The sequence below is a fragment of the Aotus nancymaae genome, unplaced genomic scaffold, assembly GCF_030222135.1.
Source record: "Aotus nancymaae isolate 86718 unplaced genomic scaffold, 86718_ANA_hifiasm-v0.15.2.pri h1tg000010l, whole genome shotgun sequence".
NCBI classification, from domain to species: domain Eukaryota; kingdom Metazoa; phylum Chordata; class Mammalia; order Primates; family Aotidae; genus Aotus; species Aotus nancymaae.
Genome location: NW_026988421.1, coordinates 63,122,480 through 63,145,418, shown reverse-complemented (window position 1 = coordinate 63,145,418; position 22,939 = coordinate 63,122,480). Strand labels below are relative to the sequence as shown.

At 50.8% G+C, this 22,939-nt stretch overlaps 1 protein-coding gene across 1 annotated transcript in view; it reads right to left on the bottom strand.

Moving 5' to 3' along the window:
* CDH23 (cadherin related 23) overlaps positions 1–14,086 on the bottom strand; it is a 421,218-nt gene extending 407,132 nt beyond the window's left edge. The window contains exon 1 of the mRNA XM_064374253.1: positions 13,697–14,086. The gene's annotated coding sequence lies outside the window, so the exon portion shown is untranslated. The remainder of the gene's footprint in view (positions 1–13,696) is intronic.
* Between the last annotated feature and the right edge of the window lie 8,853 nt (positions 14,087–22,939).

The following is a 22,939-nucleotide window of genomic DNA, read 5'->3' as shown; positions in this document are numbered from 1 at the left end:
CATATTTTTGAGCAGTCTCAATCAAAATAACAGCAGGGTTTTTATGGAATTTCAGAAGCCAGTTCTAAAATGTATATGGAAATGCAGAAAGCCAAAAATAAACAAAGTCTTGAAGAAGGACAAAACTAAAGGATTTACATTGGCGATACCAAGACTGCATCTGTAAAGCTATAGTAATTAAGCTCTAAAGCTTGTGTTGGTGAAATGATAGTCAAATACCTATAGAATTGCATATACCTATATGTACACCATAGGACACTTACATAAATGTTCTTAACAGCCTCTTTTGTAACAGCCAAGAATAAAAGGAAACCAACTGTCCAACAGTAGAATGGATGCATTGTGGTATATTCACAACATAGAATACCATGCAGCAATGAAAATAAACACATTAACTATACACAACAGGATGACTCTCACAAACAAGTAGAAGAAAACATCACAAAGAGAACCCGCTGCATTATTCAACTTGCATAAAGTTCAAAACGGGCAAAATGAATCTATTGTATTAGAAGCCAGGATAGGAGTTAACTTTGGAGGATGATGGGTAATGGCTTTGGTAATTGCTTTTTTCTTAGTCTGGGTGGCAGTTACATGAGCATGGTCCCTTTGTGACAACTCAGGTTAAAGATGCTTTTCTGCACGTGTTATACTTCAATTTTAAAAGTTTCCTTAAAAAGTCCCTGTTGGCTTGGCACTAACATCAGTGCTACCAACAGTTATTCTGCCCTGCCTCTCTTCCTGCCCTCTTATCATGGGAAGCACAGTGCTGGTGGGCATAGAGTGAAGCCACAGCCTCCCGGCAAGGAACCACCCTGTCTTGGACGTCTTCCAGGACTGCACCCCTCAACCTACAGCCTTTATCATAGGTATGATAGTTACTCTTGGCATCCTCAGGAAGCCTGCAAGACTGTGAGCTCCCAGAATGCAGAACTGAAAATAACAGTAGCATAATAATAAACAATAGCAACATTTGTTAAACATTTACTATGTGGCAAGTACTTTTTCTAAGCATTTTACATGCAATCACTCATTTAATCCTCCCAATAATCCTTTGAATCAGATACTGTTATTCCCATTTTGCAGAAGAGAAACAAGACACAGATGAGTAATGATTAAATTGCCAGAAGTCCACATAATTCATAAGTGAAAGAGCTAGGATTTGAACCTAGGTGGTCTGGCTCCAGAGCCAGAAACACCTCCTCTCATTTAGGGGTGGGCCCGGAGGTAAGGCCTGGTGCCCAGAGCCCTGGCCAGACCCTCCCAGACCAGGCACAAAGGAAGAGATGCTTCCCATCTCTTCCAGGCAAGCCAGAGTGTTTGTGGACAATGATGAGGCATGTTCCCTCTTGAAAGCCTGGTTCTGAGACTTCAGGGCAGCAGGCATGCCCCAGCCCATGAGACTGGGCTCTTAAGCCTGGGAAAGCAGGCTGAGGCTGCAACATGGGTTTGTGGAGAGAAGTCCCTTTCCAGTCCTAGGGAAGAAGGTCTTGGAGCTCCTCAGGGGTCAGGCCCCTGCTGACAGCACTCAGGACAAAGGAGGATGTAGACACTAACGGCACCTTTTCCTGTCCCAAGCACTGCCCAGGGGCCCTCTGCTTCCCACTCCCAAATCATTTCATCCATCCCACCCCCAGGCCAGCAGTCAGGAAACAGCCACGTGGAAGGTAAAGCCAGTCTACTCTGGGATGAATTCTAGCACCTCACTATCCTCCATCCCTTACCCAACATACCATGTAACCAGTTCCTCCTTGGGTCTGCCTTTAACCCCTCCTGCTGCAGTTTCCTCTCAGTTCCTTTTGCTCTTAAACAATGAGTTTAAGCTCACTGCCCTTGGAAAAGGCCCTCACCTCTGCTCCGAGACTTTCTTTGTCTATCTGAGAGGTACTGGGGTTCAGTAGCCCCTTTGTGTCAGGTCTGGATGAGATTAGCTAGAGCTTCAGTGACAAACATTTAATATAACAGACCCTACACATAAGAAGGGAACACCAAGGATCCCCCACCCCTTACATCAAACAGGGCCCCTTTGTCAGAAGCCAAAGCCTCAGGAGACAAAAAGTCCTGCCCAGGAGCCCTCTTAGTCCACAGCAGGCAAACACTTAAAAGTGACACCACACATCTGTGCCAGAGGCTAGGGGCAGGCCTGATACCCAGTTCAGCAAATAGACCTTATGATCAGGCCACGGGGCAGGGTGCAAGAGAAGGCCCACCCTTACATCAGCCGATGCATGCACATGCGCATATGAAAACACACACACACACACACACACACACACACACGTACGTGTGCACACATGGCCAAGGTCATCTGGGTCAACACCAGAAAGGAGAAGCAGCAGTTAATACCACGTACTTCTAAGCCAGGCAGTTGAAAGGAAGGTAGGAAGGAAAAACAGAGAAACTATGTCTCCACCTGGCCTTTCCCATTCGCCTCTGCCCTGGCCCCTGACACCCAGGCCCTCCACAGCAGCTCCCAAGGAAGCTGTGAAACACACAGGTGCAACGAGGTCACCTAGTTAACAGCCTCCCTCCCGCTGTATTATTCATGGGCTCCCTTCTTCCAGCCTGAGCTCCAGTTTCCAATGGCCCTCAGGCAGGCAGCAGCCACAGCTTGGCAGGTCAGCCGGCTGGCAGGGCCTAGCCCATGGCCACCCCCACTTTCTGTACCCCATGCCCTTCCCAGCCCCTCCTAGGATATAGCCATCCCATGGTAACCAGCACTTCAGATGAGGGGGAGAATTAGGGGTCTGTGAGGAAGATCAGAGAAGGAAAACCTTGACATGGCTGAGTCAGGCACGAGATGCTGAAATTTCCTAAGGAGATGCAACATTCATTCTCTCTCTCTCTCCTCTCTCTCTCTCTCCCCCTCTCTCTTTCTCTCCCTCTCCTTCTCACACAGACACATCCTGAATTGATTGTCCCGAATACAGCCCTCTGAATAAGTGCGAGAGCTCATGGGAGACAAGGGCCATGCTTTGTCTATTTCTGTATCTCGGTATGCCCTTCCTAATATCCCGCAAACAGTAGGTGCTTAATAAATGTCCATTGACTTGTACAGCTTCCCAAAAAAGATGGATTTCAAATTGTTAAGAGTGAGCATAAAGAGTTAAATCAAGCCATTGCAAAGACATTGCTCCTTGGGTTTTGGGATTGTCATGTTATTTAAATGTCCAACTGAATATATCGCACAAATCCCACATAGTTGGAGTCATTAACACTTGGTAAAAATTAATTACAATGACACAGACATATTTACGTAGCACAATTTTTATGTTATCACAACTTATTTTGCCAAGCACTTTTATGTATCTGATGAGATCCCCCTACTCACTGAATCAAGTGGATTGGTCAGAAGGGGTTTTCCCCCTATTTTACAGATGAGAAAGCTGTGGTTCAGAGAATTAAAGCACTTGGGTCAATGTAAGGACCACCAATAAAGTCTTCGCACGCTTGTTGGGGGCATTTTTCTTCATCATTCACCTATTTCACTGTCTCATGATTACCACGCATATAGCAACACAATAAAACTACAAGATCAAGCTTCTCTGATGAGGTTACTTGGGTCAAGACCCAGAAAGCCCAGGCTGAGGTCACCTTACAACTAATATGCATAGCCAGAAAAACCCAGGAGCTCCTGAGTCAGCCTGGCCAATGGCAGGGAAAGGTGTAGGATTGGGGTTAAATTATAGGCACCACTGCATACAAACCCCTAAGTTTCCAGGTGGGAAGGGCTGGGGTCCAGGCAAGTGAAGAGACCCTTACACACACGGCCTTCCCAGATGGGGGCAACCTGCTCGGGGTAGATAACCATCCATCTTTTCAATCCTGTGGATATGTAAATACCAGCCAGCCTCACTCTCTTGCATCCCCTGCCCAAATGCTGGAGGCACCTGAACATTCAGCCTCGGCCCAGAATCAATTATAGGGGAAGTTTAGACTATACTAAACACACCTGGCAGGGCTATTGAACGGGGTTAAACCAAACCCCAGTCCCAGCTCTGTCAATTGCCTCTCTATGGATCCCAGGTGGGACCTTTATCCTTTCTTGAGTTCAGTTTCCAACTGTATAGCAAAGAGTTTGGCTCTGGCCTTCTGTAAGTGCAGTACAAAGTAATGATCAAGGAGTCAGACTGCCTTGGCGCAAAAATCTGCCCCATTGCCTGCAAGCTATGTGACTTTGAGCAAATTGCTTAACCTCTCTGTGCCTCATATTTCTCACCTGTAAAATATGAGTAATGGCTGCCCCTAACTCATAGGGTTGTTGTGAGGACTAAGTGAGGTATTTTAGGTGAAGTGCTAAGCTCAGGGCCTGGCACACAATTTAAGTGCTTAACCAATGTTTCTCATTACTACTGTCAGCTCTGATACTCTCTATGTCCGTGGTCATAAACTGGCCACTATGGGCCACATGCGGCTTGCTGAAGGGTTTTCCCAACCATAGACACTTTACAAGGGTAGGGGCCACTGAGGGGCCCCAAGGGCCTAGAACAGCACCTGGCACACAATAAGGGCTCAATGACCATTTCCTAAATGAATGAATGGCCTCGCTGTGTTTTCAAATATTGAATTCATTGCTAACATCTGAAATAGAAAGATTTTTTGCTTCTTAAAAAAAATCATGATGTTTGGATTCTGCTGAAAAATCAAAGTGTCTGTCCAGCCTAAAAGCTATTCTGTACTCCTGCTTGGCAACACAGACAAAATAGTAGCAGTAGCCCCCTTTATGGGACTACTGAGCATGTGCAGTTTGCCACAGTGTCCTCCGAGCTGCCTGGACCCTGAAGGTACCTGAATGCCTCCTGGGGGGACCCTGACACCTTTGGCCCAGGGTCATTCACAGGGAATGTTCGGACAGCACAGAAAGTTTGCATTTACCTGGCCCCAGAGCTTCTGTGCCCAAAGGTTGCCCCAGGTCTGCTAAGTGCCCAAGGTACTCTGGCATCCAAGCCTCCTCTGCTGTGGACAGGCCAGACCCTCTTCCCCAGAGGGAAGCCCTAAACGCTACACACTGCTACAACTCCCTTAGCTTTCCAGGGTGTGTCACTCCCTGCCTGGAAATCTCCCAAGAGCGAAAAGTAACAGAAAGATGAATTCAATACTTATCCTTCTCACAGAAAGAGCACAGAGATGGGGAGGCACGCACGCACACACACACATACCCCAGAGATAAACTTTTCTTTTTCTTTTTTTTGAGATGGAGTCTTGCTCTGCTGCCAGGCTGGAGGACAGTGGCATGATCTCGGCTCACTGCAACCTCCACCTCCTGGGTTCAAGCATTCTCCTGCCTCAACCCCCGAGTAGCTGGGACTACAGGCACATCCCACCATGACTGGCTAATTTTTTTTTTTTTTTTTTGTATTTTAGTAGAGACGGGGTTTTACTAAACCCCGTTTGGCCAGGAGGGTCAGGCTGGTCTCGAATGCCTGACCTCATGAGCCACCCGCCTCAGCCTCCCAAAGTGCTGGGATTATAAGCGGGAGCCACTGCCCTTGGTAGAAATAAACTTTTCTAAAATACTGTTATCCACCACAGTGGATAAAATACTGTTATCCACTCCACAGGTGTCCTGTGGAGTATGGGGGTGCTGGGGAGGCTGCCTGTGCACGCATAGCCCCATTCCTTACAACTTCCCTCCTCCAGCCCCACTAGGGCTCCGCTCCAGTGGACAGACCTCCTCCTCCCATCCTCCAAGAGGCCTCCCCTGACCACTCCATCTTCTTCCTCTAGCACATCAATTACCCCATCGGATTTCTCTGTGGCACCATCATCACCTTACATGTGTACTTACTATCTTCCCCAGTGCGATACGGTAGCCACCACACTGAGCATTTGAGATGTACTGAGAGGGGGATGCATGGATGGACTCCCACTAGAAAACAAGGACACAGAGTCCAAATTGAGATGTGCTATAAAGGCAAAATGCACACTGGATTCTGAAAACATCCTATAAAAAAGAACATCAAATATTAATGATTTGTTATATTGATTACATGTTGAAATGCTAACAACTTGGATATCCTGGGGTAAGTAAAATCAGTCCTGAAAACATCATTTCACATCCGGGCACAGTGGCTCTCACCTGTAACACCACCACCACTTTGAGAGGTCAAAGTAGATCACTTCAGCCCAGGAGTTTGAGACCAGCCTGGGCAACATAGTAAGACCCCATTTCTAGAAAAAATTTAAAAGATTAGCCAGGTGTGGTGGCACACGCCTGTAGTCCCAGCTACTTGGGAGACTCAGGTGGGAAGATCACTTGAGCCCAGGAGGTCAAGGCTGCATTGAGCTGTCATCTCACCACTGCACTCCAGCCTGGGCAACAGAGGAAGACCCTGCCTCAAAAAAAAAAAAAAAAAAAAAAAAAAAAAAAAACACCTGCTTCTTTTAACTTTTTTAAAGTGGATACTAGAAAATTTAAAACTATACATGTGGCTTGCATTATTTTTCTACTGGGCAGTGCAGCTGTGGAGTCTCAGCATGAAGCCCCAGCAGCTAGATGGAGGCTGGGACATAGGTGATGCTCAGTATTGGCTGAGGAATGGCTAAATAAAGGGCATCCCCAACAGTAGATGTGAGATCCTAAAGCACAGACAGATGGGTCTAGAAGGCTTCCCCACCCCACCACCCAGTTGTGTGCTGGTTTTCTAGTGAAAGTCCGCCCGTGGCTGGATGCCGTGGCTCACACCTGTAATCCCAGCACTTTGGGAGGCCAAGGTGGGCGGATCACCTGAGGTTAGGAGTTTGAGACCAGCCTGGCCCACCTGGTGAAACCCCGTCTCTACTAAAAATATAAAAATTAGCCAGGCATGGTGGCATGCACCTACAGTTCCTGCTACTCAGGAGGCTGAGGCAGGAGAATGGCTTGAACCCAGTAGGCGGAGGTTGCAGTGAACTGAGATGGCACCACTATACTCATTCCAGCCTGGGCGACAGAGCAAGACACTGTCTCAAAAAAAAAAAAAGTCCACCCGTGCCTCACCCTCTAAGACAAACCTTTGGGCCCCTCCAGAGTGTCTGCAAAAGGCCTGGCCTAGAGTTTCTTCACTACTGGTTCCCTGGAGATGACATCAGCTAAACTGGCTCCAGGAAAGAAGGGCAAGATCAGCCTCCTCTTTGGCCAGGGGCAATTCTGAGCAGGAGAAGGAACATGGAGGGCTGGAGGAGAATAAAGTCCCTTATAAGCTGGGGAAGGATGGCTAAGCTCCTGTCTCTGTAAAGACCAGAAGAAAAGTGGGCAGAGCTACAGGGCACCCCTCAGAGGGACTCAGCCCACAGTAACCCAAAGCCAGGGAAAGGCAGCATTCCTTGGGGACAGAATTAGTAATACAAACGGATACCCAGACAGGGTCGCAGCTGCCCCTTTCGTTTTCCCTTTCTGCCCTCCCACTCTCTCTCTCTTGCTCTCTCCTCTACTTCCCTCCCTCTCTTGCTTTCACACTGGCTCCCAAATTACAGCCTTCTTTCAGAAACAGACACAATCAAGGTGGTATGCATAGCCCTTGTCACAAATGGCATCTCAGGTCCTCTCCAAATGGAGCATGGCCTTTAAAGAGGAAGGCAATGTCACTAACAGCATGCCTCAAGGAAGATGCATCTCCAGGAAGACACAGCCCAGAAAAAAATCTCTCACCCTCTTCGACTGATCAGCAGGCAGGCTCTTGGTGGCTGATTGCAGGGCCAGGCCCGGGGCTGCTGGCGTCTGGGAGACAAAGGCATGCCCGCCCACCTCAATGGTCTTTGTGCTGGAGTAGGAGCAGGACTCTGCCCTGGACTGGCCAGCATTCAGGCCCAGCTTCATCTGGGGTCCTTCAACAAGCTTACTCTCTGACTCCAGGCTGCAGTTTCCCACTTGTAAGACTACCTGGTCTCTGAGAACACTTCTAGGCCTTGAGTACAGGTCACAAACTCAAATGGCTAAAGGAGCAAGGGGGTAGTGGAAATGAATTAAGTGGGGTCCGAAGTGAGGTGATAGGGAATGGGTAGGACTGCAGAGAACTGCAAGCTCATATAAACCTAAAAGGTGGCCTGCAGGCAAAACTCACACGGGTAACAGAAGTCAGAGTGAAGTCAGAGTGAAGTCAGAAGAGCAGTTACTTCTGGAGTGGGATAACATGGCCTGGGAGGGAGCATAAGAGAAGCTGTCAAGGCGCTGGAGATGTTCCGTATCTTCATGGCAGTAAGGCAGTTACACAGGTGTATAGGTATGTGAAAATTCACCACTTCCACTTAAGATCTGTTTACCTTATTTTATATATGTATTCTTCCATTATTATTATTATTATTATTTGAGACAGGGTCTCAGTCTGTCACCCAGGCTGGAGTACGGTGGCATGATCTCGGCTCACTGCAACCTCCATCTCCTGGGTTCAAACAATTCTCCTGCTTCAGCCTCCCAAGAAACTGGGACTACAGACATGCACCACCATGCCCAGCTAGTTCTTTTACATTTTTAGTAGGGATGGGGTTTCACCATGTTGGTCAGGCTGGTCTCGAACTCCTGACCTCAAATGAACTCCTGCCTTGGCCTCCCAAAGCGCTGGGATTACAGGCATGAGCCACTGTGCCTGGCCCATTAAATAATTTTTAAAACAAAACAAATAAAAGGGATAGCTCCAACTCAGCTTCAACCAACAACTGTTGATTGGGAACGTGGACACAGTCTTGCCAGTTCTATGCCAGAAGTCTTGATGTTTATATGGACTGCTGGAGTTTTAAATGTTATCAGTAAGTAATTACAAATGAAAAATTGCAACACCCCCTCCTAACACACATGCACACATATTCAGGAAGAATTCAATTTATGAATGTATAAATTGTCAACCTCAGAAAATAAGAAGAAGTTTCACCTCTTTACTAGAATATAATATGCCTAACATATAAGTAAGTCAAAGGGATATAATAGAAGCTACTACATTTTGCATGTATACTGTGTACCAGGTACTATACAAAAGGCATTGTCTGTAGTTGCCCTCTTATTAATGCTCATAGCAAGCCTACAAGGCAACTGAAAATTATTCCCATTTTACAGATGAGATAACTAAGGACTAGGCCAGGTTACATGCCAGACTCAAGGTTCCAGAGCACTAGTGGAAGAACTGGTGCTCAATACCAAGTCTGTCGGCCTCCAAACTGCCTTATGAAAATCATGAAGGGAATGCATTATGATCATAATAATAACCAACACTTGCCTGGGGTTTTAGAATATGCAAAAAATATGAATGCTAAAACTGAGCCTGCTGTGTCACTCTCAGCAACACAGCCTGCAGCCCCTGAGGCTGAGGAGGGCTGTCTGATATTCCCATTCCCCTCACCAATACACCAAGCTATGCCAACATTTATTATCGAAGTGACACAGGCCCCAAGACCACGAATCCTGAGGCCCAGATATATGGAGCTGTGGGCAGCAGCAGCGGCCCACCCCCTCCCCATGACAGATCCTGATCAACTTTCACACTCAAAGACTAGAAAGCTGTCTCCATGTGGCTACGTCTTAAATACGCCAGTTTTCTGGCTGACGCCTTTCTCGTCAAAAAGCTTGGTAAGAACATGCATTTTCTGCCCTATGGGATTCAATAAAACCATTTTCACGTTGAATCCAAATAAACAGGGCCTGTAAATGTTCTAATGTTTTCTGAATTGGCTCTTTTGCAAAAATGATCATTTATCACTGTTGCAGACATTCAGATCAAGTCAGAGAAATGTCCAGCATGCCAGAAGCACCCCTGTGCCCCAGTCATTATGCCCCTGGGGTAACCATTATTCTGACTTCTATCACATAGATGGGTTTTGCCTACAGTTGCCCCTTCTCTATGGGGCCTATACTTTTCAGTTCTCCTGAGTCCCCACCACTCCCTATTGTCTTACATTTGGCCCTGCTTAACTCTTTTGTCTGCATCCTAGGCAAACAAATGTCCAAGGGCAGATGGCTAGAGTCCAGAGTACAGCAAGATGGGCTTTTGCCACCCATCTTGAAAGTAACCACCACGAATACTTAAAACTGGATATAGGCACAGAAAATGGTTGGTGTGTTAATGATCACTAACAATAGGGCTGGAGAAGGTAGGAGAGCCATCATCCAGCAATAATCACCCAGCAATAACCCTTCGGTCAGTGAATAGTTACTGAGCACCAACTACTCCACTAGTGTGGAGGAAAAAGAAGCAGCCTGTGCCCTGCAAGAGCTCAGCGGCTACGGAGAGGCCAGAGCTACGCAGAATAGTAAGAAGCACCAAGGAAGGACCATGAGTGAGGGAAGCACAGGCTGGAGAGGCAGACCACCCGCACCAGCTATCCCACCTGAGGACTCAGGAGAGCTTCCTGGAGTTGACAACTCCTGAGAAGCATCAGCATCACCCATATCACGCACACTGGAATTCAGTAGAACCCAATCTGATCCTCACTTCTCTACCAAAGGCAAAGTACTCCCACCCTGAAATAACCTATCCGGTACAGTCCGACTTGTAAACAACCTTGCTCATCTATTAATGGACAAACAAGACTGCCCCAGTGCCAAGAGGAACCCAAATCAAGGCTCAAAATAAAATGTTTAAAAAACAACTAAAACTGAATTTGAAAATGAGTTCAAATGCAATTAGGTCAGTTTTTACAATCATCTTTACACATTAAAACCTGCGGGTTCAAGAAAACAGTGAGACTTATTAACCTTGTTATATTTTTATTTATTTATTCATTTTGAGAAGGAGTCTCACTCTGTTGCCCAGGCTGGAATGCAGTGGCCTGTGACTGGGCAGATGCTGTCCCGCAAGCAGAAGGAATCAAGCAACTACTCTCCACTTCATCTGCCCCTCCCAGATGGATCGACCCATTGATAATACCTCTCAGGCGTCCTAGAGGTGGAGTGTGTACATCCAGCTTCTGGAAGCCCTGCCCCTCCACTCACCTCCTATTAGCCCATGTACAGGAATTTTTGTTGGGTTTTTTTTTTTTTTTTTAGAGACAGGGTCTCATTATATTGCCCGGCATGGAGTACAGTGGCTATATTCACAGACACGATCCTAGCACACTACAGTGTCGAACTCCTGGGCTCAAGCAGTCCTGTTGCCTCAGCCTCCCAAGTAGCTGGGAATACAGGGGTTCACCACTGCACCCGGTTCCATGTTCAGTTTTGATTGCACACAAAGCTGAATTATTAGTTATTCTAATCTGTTTAACAGACCCTAAAACAGGCTGGGCATGGTGACTCATCACTGTAATCCCAGCACTTTGGGAGGCCTAGGTGGGTGAATCTTGAGGTCAGGAGTTCAAGACCAGCCTGGCCAACATGAGGAAACCTCGTCTCTACTAAAAATACAAAAAAATTAATTGAGCGTGGTGGTGGGCACCTATAATCTCAGTTGCTCTGGAGGCTGAGGCAGGAGATCGCATGAACCTGGGAGGCAGAGGTTACAATGAGCCAAGATCATGCCACTGTACTCCAGCCTGGGCAACAAGAGCGAAACTCCATCTCAAAAAAAAAAAAAAAAGACCCTAAAACAGACACTTCTGTGGCATTAGTGTGGTACAACCCGAAGGGGCCAGTGGTGGACTATTAATCGAAACCTAGCAAAACTAGCCAGAGAAAGAAGTTTCCATCTCATTCTCATCTGTGTTCTTCTCCACTGCCCTATACGACACCCTGCACCAAGGAACTATGCAATGCCTCTTAGAGAAGGCACTGTGGACCAGAGCTCAAACTTTACTGAGTGCATGAGTCACCCAAGGATCTCATGAAATAACAGATTCTGATTCAGAAGGTCTGGGGTGGGGCCCAAGAGTCTGCATTTCTAACAAGTTCCCAGGTGATGCCAATGCTGCATGCCCACAGCTCACACTCAGAGGAGTGAGGTTCCACTAGACCTTCCCCTCCCAGAAGAACGTGCATTTTAAATAAGCACTTCAGGAAGGTTCCCTTTAACATATTTGGCTCAAATAAATGAAGCTCAAATGGTGAAACTGCAGGTAAGGTAGCTTATTGGGTGGGAGAGCTGTTCAGGAGGCAACCAGAACTATCTGACATCACACCCCTCAAATCAAGCCCTTTGGTAAGCAGACACGAGGAGCCCAGATTTCTGGAAGTGAGGAAGGCCTAGAGAGAAGTATATGGGGGCCCAGCACAGATAAGGCCAAGATGCTAGCTCAGGGCCTCCCACCCCTCACTGCTGTCCTCTAGCAATGCCAGCAGAGCTTCCTGGTTCACACCAGTCGCTTCTGTGTGCCACCTTCCCAGCTCACAGGGTACACCCACCCTCTGTCATGAGACGTTCGGCCTTCCTGCCCTCCCAGCCCTAGCAGCCAGAGCCAAGCATTGCTGTTCCCCCAGCCAAGGGATCCCTTCCCAGCTTCTCCTTCTCAGAGTGACATCTAGTGCCCCCATCCCTGTAGGTGCTGACCGCAGTGCATCTACCCCTGCACCACGAACCAAGAACCAAGCACTAACTCCAAGCCAGCTCTCCCCACCATGGGCTGACTCAACAACACCACGCACCTGGCCCCAACTAGCTTCTGCAAACCCGCCCCGCCCCACAGCCTAATTCTTTCCTGTGCGAGGGTCTGACTCCCCCCCACCCCCCACCCCCACACACACACACTCCTCATGTGTCTCTCTAGCTTATTTCAAAATCCAAATTAGGGTGGCGGCACTTGCCAAGGGGCTGGAAGGCGAGGTCATTGCCAGCTCTGGTCTGAGAAGGCAAAGGACGCAGAAAAAGAAGGCTCTGCTTTCTGAATTACTAGGGAGGATGGGGACGTTTGACTACTGAGGCAAGGCTAATTTCCTTCCAGTGGACCGCTGACAGCACTAGGGCTGGGGCTGGGGTCGCAGTGGGGCGGCAGCTGGCACTGGATCTCTGCTGACAGCACGGCGGCAGCCTCTCTAGGTGCCCGCTCCGGGAAAGCCAGGCAAAGTGCCCGCCGGCTGGCGCCGCCACCTCCTTGGAACACGCAGGCTCTGCTCAAGTCCCGCGCTGACCTACGGTGGAGACGAGGGGCAGTGCTCCCTGGTGCGAGCCCCTAAGGGCAGCCAGCACGCCTCATAACGGGCCAACTCCGGGGACAGAAGGCGAAGCGCGAGCTGCATAAGGCTCCCGGCTCCGCGAGGGGCGCGTCTTCCCACAGCTGGACCGAATTTGGGAGGATGCATAAGTCCCCTGGGGTCTCCCGCGGGCACAGAGACGTGATAAGGGGAGGGGAGATCTACGTGCCTTTAGTTCCCTTCAGCGCCGCTGCCCAGTCCGGTAGGGGTGCGCCCCACCCCATCCCCACTGTCCAAATGGGGACCCAGAGCTCAAGAGGGGATGGGATTGGATCCCAACGCCCTCCACTTCCTAAAATCTCCCCACCCCAGACCTGGACCCTCTCCCAAGAGCCCAGAGCAAAGCCCCCGAATGTTCGCGGTCCCAGGACCGGGGACTGGGGGATGGGGTGCCTGTCCTCCCAAGGCTAAGGCGAATGGAATTCGAGTTCCCGGGGAATCAAAGTTGCCGCGCGTCGGGCTGGGAACTCGGAGCGGGACGCGGGGCTGGGGCCAGGGGCCCGGGACCGAAGGAGGCCCCAGCGCCCGCCGCGGGCGATGGCCGCGCTGGGAACAAGTGGTTCGGCAGCTGCGGTCACCACCAACTTTCCCGCCGAGCGGCGGGCGAACGGCGAGGGGAAAGCGAGGGAAGCGAGGAGGGAAGGGGCGGTGCGCGGCTCCGGGTACCGTGTGCTTGTGTGCAGCGACGCCGCGCCGCGCCTCGGGCTCTGCTCTTCGCCGGATAGGCCCCCGCGGGCCGCCTGCTCGGGCCCTGGCCACCGCCGCGTCTCGCCGCCGGTGCGAAGGCTCATCCGCGGCGTGCCGGCTGCTCCCGGGTCCCCTCGGGCCGCCCGCTCGCCGCTCGCCGCTCGCAACTTCAGGCGCGCCGGAGGCTCGGACGAGGCGCGCCCCAAACGTCCCGAGGCTCGGCCACCCCGCGCTCCATGCCCTGGCCGGGCTGCTCGCCCCGCCCGGCTCAGCGTCCGGCCGCCGTCGGACTTGCCCTCTGGCGGAGCATCGCGCCCGCAGCCCGCGTCGCTGTCTCCCGAGCCGCCGCCGCCACTCAAGTCCGCGATCAACTTTCCCTCGCTTCCCCCGCCCCGCTCGGCCCCCGTCGCCCAGACCCCGCCTCCCGCCGCTCCCTCCCTCACCTCCCGCCTCGCCCCGCCCGCCTGCCCGCCTGCCCGCGCTCGGCGTTCCCCCACCCCTCGGGCCGCCAGGATCCCCCAGCCCTCGCCCCGGCCCTCCCGGACCCTCGGGATTGGCGCCGAGCCCCGCCGGGCGCTCAGGGCATGAATATTTCAGTGCTGGCGAAGCTGCCCTCTGCCGATGTCATGGCATCGGCTGCTGTGGCAACTCCACGAATCCCCCAAAGGGGCAGAGAGGAAGCCCGCGGAAGCGGCCCCAGGTGCGAGACAGAGCCTTGCCCCGCAGGGCCGCCCGCCGTCCCGCAGAGGGGCGCGCAGGGGATGGGGGCCCGCCCAGCCTCGCGTCCGCCCCGCGCCTCAGGCGGAGCGAGGTAACGCTCCCGGGAAGCCCGGGCCGGCGAGCGAGCGCTCGGCCTAGGTGAGCCCGCGCTATCTGTTGGCTTTAAGCGCCCCCTCTCTTCTCCCAGAGTCGCTGAGCGGTCCCTCTAGTCCTTGGGGCCGCTTGGCCGACGCTTCTCTCCAACCAGCTGCCTTTGCCCACCCCACTCGTACGCTCCCTCCTGGGCCTCCTCCCTTAACTCGAGCTCAAGATGCCCCAAGTGCTTAGAAATGGGGGACCCCAGGTTGGAGGAGACCCATGAGGTCACCTAGGCGCCCTCACCCCTGCGGGAACCCCGCCTGCAGCGCCCGAGTCATGGTCTCCCAGCCTTTTTTTGCACACCTGTAAGAACAGAGACTTTATGGCTTTTTGAGACAGCTGGATCCAGGAAGGGTCCATATGCAGGTAATGGAAGAGCTTTATTCCCTACCTTTGATCTTTACTTCCCCGGGGCTAAACGTTGTGATTTTTTAAAAACTATTTCTCACATGACAGGATTTCTGGAGCTGTCACTGTTCCAGTCAGTACGTTGACAGTACCTGCCCCGAGCCAGGCTCTGGGCTGAGACTTTCTGGGCCTCAACTCTATCTTCAACAAAGCCTTTCTGGTAGGTCCTGCCATTATACCAGTCTTACAGTGAGAAACAGGCTTTAGGAAGAAGCTGGGGACTTGCCCCTGTGCTAGAGTCGGGTATTGAACCCGGAATCTATCTGGTTCCAAAGCTCCAGTTCCTTACCATTCACTTATTCATTATTCATTCATTCACAGTTACTGCTATGTGCTAGCCAACTGAAATAGGTTCTGGGAATAGGATGGAGAACAAAACAGGCTTGGTCCTTGTGCCCATGAAGCTCCTCTAGTAGGGGAACCAGACATTCATCAATGAAACACATAAGCAGATAAAATTACAGCCAGAATCAGTGCTAGAAAGAAGAGTGCTTTAATGGCACCTGGCCTAGGGGATCAGGGAAAACCTCCTGGAGGAGGTGACTGAGCTGAAGGATGAGCAAGGGAGAGAGAGAGTGGAGTTTTAGGCAGGAGAAACAGCATGTGCAAAGGCCCCAGGTGCCCATTACGGGAAACAGCTGGGCCAGGAAAAATGGTTTGGTGCCTGCAGTCTCAGTCAAGTTGTGCAAAGGTGGGAAGGAGCTGGCATATGTCGGGAAGTCAAGATAGGATAGGGAGAACTCCGTGCCTCCAGCAAATGAGGAAACGCTCCCAGGAAGCTTGGGAGGGCGGGTAGGCAGGCACTTGGCCTAGGTGAGCCTGCACCATCTGTTGGTTTTAAGCACCCCCTCTCTGATCCCAGAGTCACTGAGTGGTCCCTCTAGTCCTTGGCAGTGAGTGTAAAGCCACAATAGAGTAGGGGCCAGACTGTGCAGGTGTGTTGGCCTTAATTTATCCTAAGAGTGAAAGCTTCAGAGGCTGGGCATGGTGGCTGACACCTGTAATCACAACATTTTGGGATGCCGAGGCAGTAGGAACACTTGAGACCAGGAGTTTCAGACCAGGTTTCAGACCTGTAGAAAGACTTTATCTCTACAAAAAAAATTTAAATATTAGCCAGACATGGTGGCATGAACCTGTAGTCCCAGCTACTCAGAAAGCTGAGGTGGAAGGTTCACTTGAGTGAACCAAAAAGTTCAAGGCTGCAGTGAGCTATGATCGTGCCACTGCACCACTCCAGCCTAGGGGACAGAGCAAGACCCTATCTCAAGAAAAAAAAAAAAGAGTGAAAGCTTCAAAGCAGGTAGTTGGAGTGGAGGGTGAAGGGTAGGAGTGTCATGATCGGATTTATGGTTAGGAAAAATGAGAACTGAGGCCGGGCACAGTGGCTCACTGCCTGTAATCCCAGCACTTTGGGAGGCTGAGGCAGGTGGATCCCTTCAGTTCAGGAGTTTGAGACCAGGCTGGCCAGCATAGCAAACCCCATCTCTACTAAAAAATACAAAAAAATTAGCAGGGTGTGGTGGCGTGCACCTGTAGTCCCAGCTACTCACAAGGCTGAGACAGGAGAATCGCCTGAACCCAGGAGCTGGAGGTGGCATTGAGCCGAGATCATGCCACTGCACTCCAGCCTGGGCAACAGAGCAAGAGCAAGACTCTATCTCAAAAAAAGAAAAGAGAGAGAGAAAGAAAGAGAGAGAGAATTGATTGGGAGGCAACAGTTGACGATAAGAGACTGCTTCAATTAAAAGTATTTATTTGTCAAATACTATGTGCCAAGAACTTTTCTAGACCAGGAGTCAGCACACTGGTACCCATAGGTCAAATCTGCCCCATTACATGATTTTGTAAAATTTTAGTGGCACACAGACATGGCCTATCCTGGAGTGTGTCCTTTCACACTACAACTATAGGCATAAGGAATTTCGACAGGGACCGTATGGCCTGCAAAAACAAGAATATTTACAGCTTGCCCTTTACAGAAAAAGTTAGCTAACCTTGTGAATATAGACACTTAGGATATGTCAATGAACAGCACACACACGCGCACACACATGCATGCTTGCACCAAACAAATCCCTGCCATGGTGGTGCTTCCATGTCCTCAGGCTGCTGCAGTGTCTAGGTGATTGGTAACAGAGACCTGGAATGAGGGGGTGGGTAGAAGTGGAGAGAAGTGACTTTCAGGAAGTAAAAAGCTCCAGGGCCATGAGAGGGAGTGGTTCTGCCTGAGACAGAGCGAAGGGTCAAGGAGACTCCTGGGTTTCTGGCTTGTGGTAGTAGATAGACAGTGTGCTGGTTGCTCTGGTGGGGCCCTCTGAGGAGGCCACTATGGAGACCTGAGCAGGAGCTCCCTTAGGATGTGTTGTGTGAGGCCTGCGCAGTCACAGAACAGAGATGCCAAGTAGGCTGGACAAATGAACTGGAGCCATGGCCGTACGTGTCTTAGGTTATGCTTTTACACAGGGTGCTGGAGCCAGGAGTCTGGAGAGCTGGTACCTTAGCTGGGTGGTGGCAGCACTGGACACTGGACCTCTCTTGGCCTTGTGTTCTCCACTCATAAAATGAAAGCATGAGAAGAGGAGCTCTTCAGGGTTCTCCAACCCTCAAACCTTCTCTTACACTCTGTGCCAAGCACCATGCTGGGAACTGGGGTGTCATTTGGGGTGCGGCCAGCCCACAGAACCACCAGGAGTGTGTAACAGACAGGGAATGGAAGGGCTTTGAATGGATGGCAAGGTGACCCAGAGTGCAGCAACAGCAGAGCGTGTGCCGCCCCTAGACTGGAGGGACGAGGGAGGAAGTAGAGTGACCAGGATCAGGGCATACAGTGGGAGGTGAGGCCACAGTGGGCCTGTGTGGTGTGGGCTCGAATCACAGGAACACAGCTACTGCCAGAGATGGTGGAGTGTGGAGACGCGTCCTGGCTTCTTTCCCCAGCCCTCTCGTCTCCCACCTGAAGCCAGCCGGCCTGGGAGCATGCAGGGTCAGCCTGCCGTGATGCAGAGCAGCACCACAGAGGGGAGGAGAGGATGGCCCTGAGGGGAACAGGCCAGGACCACACTCTGGGGACACAGATGTGAGTGACATCCAGCCTGTCTTCAGGGCACTCCCAGTGGGAGAGAGGGGCAGACAAATCAGTTACAACCTAGCAAGGTAAGTGTGACAAAATGGACAAGTAGCCCAAGGGAGAGTGGGGTGATTTCTTCTTATGAAATCTTGAGCCCAGAAAGGCTGCCTAGACAAGGGGATGTCAGAGCTGGCTTCTGCTGTGATGACCAGGAGGTCCATAGGCAGGAGAAGCAGAAGGGCCCTCCAGGTGGAGGACCAGCATGCACAGAGGCCTGGAGGTGGCACAGGAACTCTCCCCAGGGAGCCACGGGAGCTACTGGATCCTGGAGGTGAATAGCAGGCTTGCTCTTCTGCACATGAACCAGCCAAAGGCAGGATGATGGTGTTTGCAGGAGCCTCAGAGCTGGGGAAAAGAACCCAGCCTCTATCCTGCGAACCAGTATCTCAGAAATTCTAATCTCCTCATTCCAGGAGATGAGCTACCTGAGTTTTCACCTTTCTGCCTTTCTGGAATTTCCATTCCTGAAACCATATCAGGTCTGTTTCCCCAACAGCTCTCAAAGTTCTCCCTGGATCCCTTTCCTCAGGAATCATTTGCCTCCTCTCTAAGCCCCTGGGGCATCAAGGAAGGTACACCTGTGTGATAAAGAAGCACCCCTTGCCACCTTATGTCATCTGGACAGTCACTGAACCTCTCTGTGCCCCGTTTCCATTTCTGAAAATGAGAGAACAGTGCCTGCCCAGCCTCCCTCCTGGGGTGGATGTGAACGCACTTGGACAGCCACGAGGAGCCAGAGACGCCAACGTCCCATGACCCAGCATCATCCAAACCCTACTTCTACTGGGGGAGCCCCAGTGTATGAAGTAACGGGTAGGATCAGGCCCTGCTTTCATTGAAAAAGCTAAAAAGAAAGCTCCTCCTTTGTCCTCTTTCTGCCTGCAGGGCCAGCATGTGACCCAGGTGAGCCAGTCAGAAGCTCCACTCTCCACTTTGAACCTTGAGAAGGATCATAATGTTTATAAACAGTTAATAATCGTTTTGAAACTATGCAAAGCACCCAGCCCTGACTCCAGGACTCCTGAGACCTGACCTGGATTGTGTTTTTGGCCGCATCCTTGGCCACCAGCCTCCTTTGGTTCCTATCTGTTGTCTGGGCCTGTCCTCCAGTCTTCTGGCTGAATCTGCCCCTGTTAACTAACTAGTGAGTTCATTTTCTGCATCAAGTAGCCAGAGTTCATTTCTGTTGCCAGTGACCGTGAGAACCCTGCCTGTTACAGACTATCCGATGATTCTTCAGGTGATTGTAGTAGCATAGAGTCAGCGTTGTTAGAGTAATGCTACCTTCCCTTTCCCAAAATGAAAAAGAAAAGAGAAAGAAACAAAAAAAGTGATAGACAGCTCCTTTCATATCCAGGGTATCTTGCCCAGGGATCTCCAGAAGAAGCCACATCTGTATAGTGGCTTCAGGTTCATGTTTAGTCCAGAGCACATTTGATTGTAAGATTCTCGAAGGCAGGGGCTTTGTGTTTGTTCATTCATCTAACACACATTCCTGGAGGGCCCACAGTATGCCAGCCTGTGGGCTGGGTGCCAGGAACACAAAGAAGCAAATGACATCATTTTGGTCCTCAGAGAAGCTACAGTCCAGTTGGAGAGACAGAGACAGAAACAGAAACAGTTGGGAAGCAGTAGGACAATGCCATCCTTCAGGCTGGGGCTAGGCTCAGTGTTGACAGAGGGGACCCCAAGCAGGATGCAATCCACTCTGACCAAGGAGATTAGGGAAGACTCCAATCAGGAGAAACCACTTAAACAGAGTCTTGAAAGGCAAGGGTTCCTGGCAAGATAAGACCAGCAAGGACAGCTGAGGTAGCAGGGACTGTGTGTGCAAGGTCACGGGGTATCACATAGTTCAGAGAAAACTAAAGTAGTGTGGCCATAGGGCTGGACTAAGGAGCGTGCTGTGCAGAGGCAGCAAGGGCTGGATCGTGAAGGGTTTGGGGGCCTCACCCGGAGTCCAGGTTGTTTTCAGCAAGTGATGCTGGAGGCTTGGAGGTGCAGATACACAGTAAGAGGGGAAAGCATGACCAGCTACAGGAGAAGAGGGGACAGCGCATTGTCCCAGGTTGACCTGGGCTGACATCTTGGAGGAAGGGGCATCTCCCCTCCAATGTCTTTGCATTCCCACATACCAAATAACCAGCTGGCTTACTGGCACTCTCAGCGAATGCTGGTGGAAAGCAGGGAGGGAATCCAAATCTGTTGTTTTAAACATGCCAACCCCTGGAACCAACTGGAACTAGACTCCATTCCACCTTGGCTTTCCAGCCTCTGTAGGGGTGCTTTCTGCCCCTGCTGCTTTGCCCCTGGGAATCCAAGAAAGGCAGGCTGGTGCAACATGAGGCTCGCTCCACCAGGCTGCAGTGGACACGGGTCCTAGCCGCTGGTCCCAGCCTCTGGTTCCTCAGCTATAAATGGGCATAATAACCCTCAGGCACTGAAACACCTCTCTAGGCTGCCATTCAGATAAAAAGAGAAAAACACACATTAAAGTGCTTTACAAACTGTAAAAACAGAGCCACCCTTACAGACGAGTCTCTCCTCCCCATGAGGGTCGATGATTATTTTTAAAGCACACAGACGCCTCTCCTGTGGCTCCTGCATAGCAGCCTCCCCATCCCTTCCTGCTCCCCCTTTCACGCCCCCACCCCACAGCTGATAAAGAGCTGTTTGTTGCTTCCTGCTGTCGCCGTCATCCCCAGCCCGTGCGCCCTCTCCAGGGGCAGTGCCTGCCACCATAAACCAGACACGTGTGCTCCTGAGTTTAGTTTGTGAGCCCTCGGAGCCTGGCACAGCTGTGGCAGCCCCGCTCAGCTTGTGGAGGAGCAGGCTGGAAGGCTGACAGAGTGGGCTGGGGCCACCCCTCTGCAGCGTGGTGGCCCACCAGAAAGGCCCGGGGGTGTGAGGTTCCCTGGGCCCAGCCTTGGAAGCTTGCCTCTCCCCTGTGTGGCCGAAGAAAAGAGGCTTCTTCCCTCACATTCCTGCCCCACTCTCCACTCCCCTCGCCCATCATTTATTTATAAGGTGTTCAGAGCAAAATGAATGACAAAAAGTTAGAAGCTAATTAAAGCTGGCACAGATTGGCACACAGGGGCATGAATTATGCATTGGTACGGAATGGCACTTGGTGGCAAGGACTGGCACCAAGTGCCCTGGGCACTGGTAGGAAGTGGGCATCGGCCCCAGCTCTGCCTCAGCCCCCACCCTGCCTCTCTGAGGCACCCTCCATCCAGGGCCCTCTGCCTCTCTCTGGGGCAGCTGGCACCTTGTCAGCCGCCACCCCTCAGTGGGCAATTCCTCTCTGCACAGCCCAGCACATCCTGGCTGTGAGAAGATCAATACCATAATCATAGGCTGGACTTGTCCCACAGAAGCAGTCCCTGGTTCTCCAAGCAGGGTCTCTCACCGCCTCTGCATCCACAAGAAACAGCAAGCTTCCACAAGCATGAGGGCAAGTGGAGAAGGCCTGAGACCCAGGCAACTGATCACAACAAAGGTGCATCAGAGCTGGAAGACACCGTCCAAGACCCTGCAGTCCAAACCCCACAGTGTGCTCGCAGATAGACCTGAGTGAGGCCCAGAGGGGGACAGGTTTATGCAAAGCCACACAGCAAATAATACTAATAACGATAACAACTATAATAAGGGTAGGATTTGTTTACAGCTGATCTTGTGCTAGCCAGTGTTCCAAGTCTTTGTATGGATGGTCTCATTCAATCCTCACATGAAGAAGACACTAGAGTTATCCAAACTGACAGGTGAGGAAACTGAGGCAGCACAGAACTGTTAAAGCAGTGTGTCCAAAGTCACAGAGCTAATGAGAGGCAAAATCTGGATTAAATGAAATTTAATTTGAACACATATAGGAACCAAAGGAGGCTGACTCTGAGCCCTGTCTCCTGTGGGCAAGGATAGTGGTTCTCAACCCTGGCTACACTTTGGAAACTCCTGGGAGGTGAGGCGGGCACAAGACTAGGCTCTGATTCTGATTTTTTTGGTCTGGGCCAACATCTGAACATGGCATTCTGAAACTTCCTCAGATGATTCTAATGTGCAGAAAAAAAAAATTAGTGGGGAGGGTTGTGGATTTTAACCCCAAAAGTCATGGATGTGAGTTCTTGTTCTGCCACTACTGACTCAGTGACTTTGAGCCTAGGGCTCAATCTCTGTGGGCCTCAGTTTCCTTATCTGTATAATGGGGTTTGTGCATGACTCTGGAGTTGGACTGTTGGGGTTTGGTGTGAACCCTGGCTCTGCCTCCTGGGCAGATTACCTAACTTTTCTTTGCCTCAGTTTGCTCATCTGTAAAATGGTGATAGTACTAGTGGAGCTGTGGTGAAGATTGAGTGACATGGTGAATGTAAAGTGGTACCTGGCATAGTAGGTGCTCATGAAAATGGGAGACGTGGTCAGTAGTTGCCCTGGGATTGAGGAACCTTGCCTCTCGTGTCCCACAGGGCTGTGGCCAAGATCATACAAGTCCATGTGTAACAGAACAGCTGCGTGCACGGCAGGACACAGTGAGAGGCTGTCACTCAGAAGAGACTGGGTCCCCTGGCTGCCTGTCCCTGACTTTATCTTTGTTTGCATATGGGAGACATGAACATAGTATCAGCATGAACATTTCAGACCACGTAGACAAACCACTGTTCTCAATTTGGTGTATTTCCTTCCAAGGAATGTTCTATGTGCATATGGAAATATATAGTTTTTGGCTGGGGGCAGGGGTAGGAGAGAAAGATATCTATCATGACACACTTCTGTACTTTTGAATTTTGAACCATATGAATGGCTCAAATATAAAAATAAATGCAAAAGGGTAT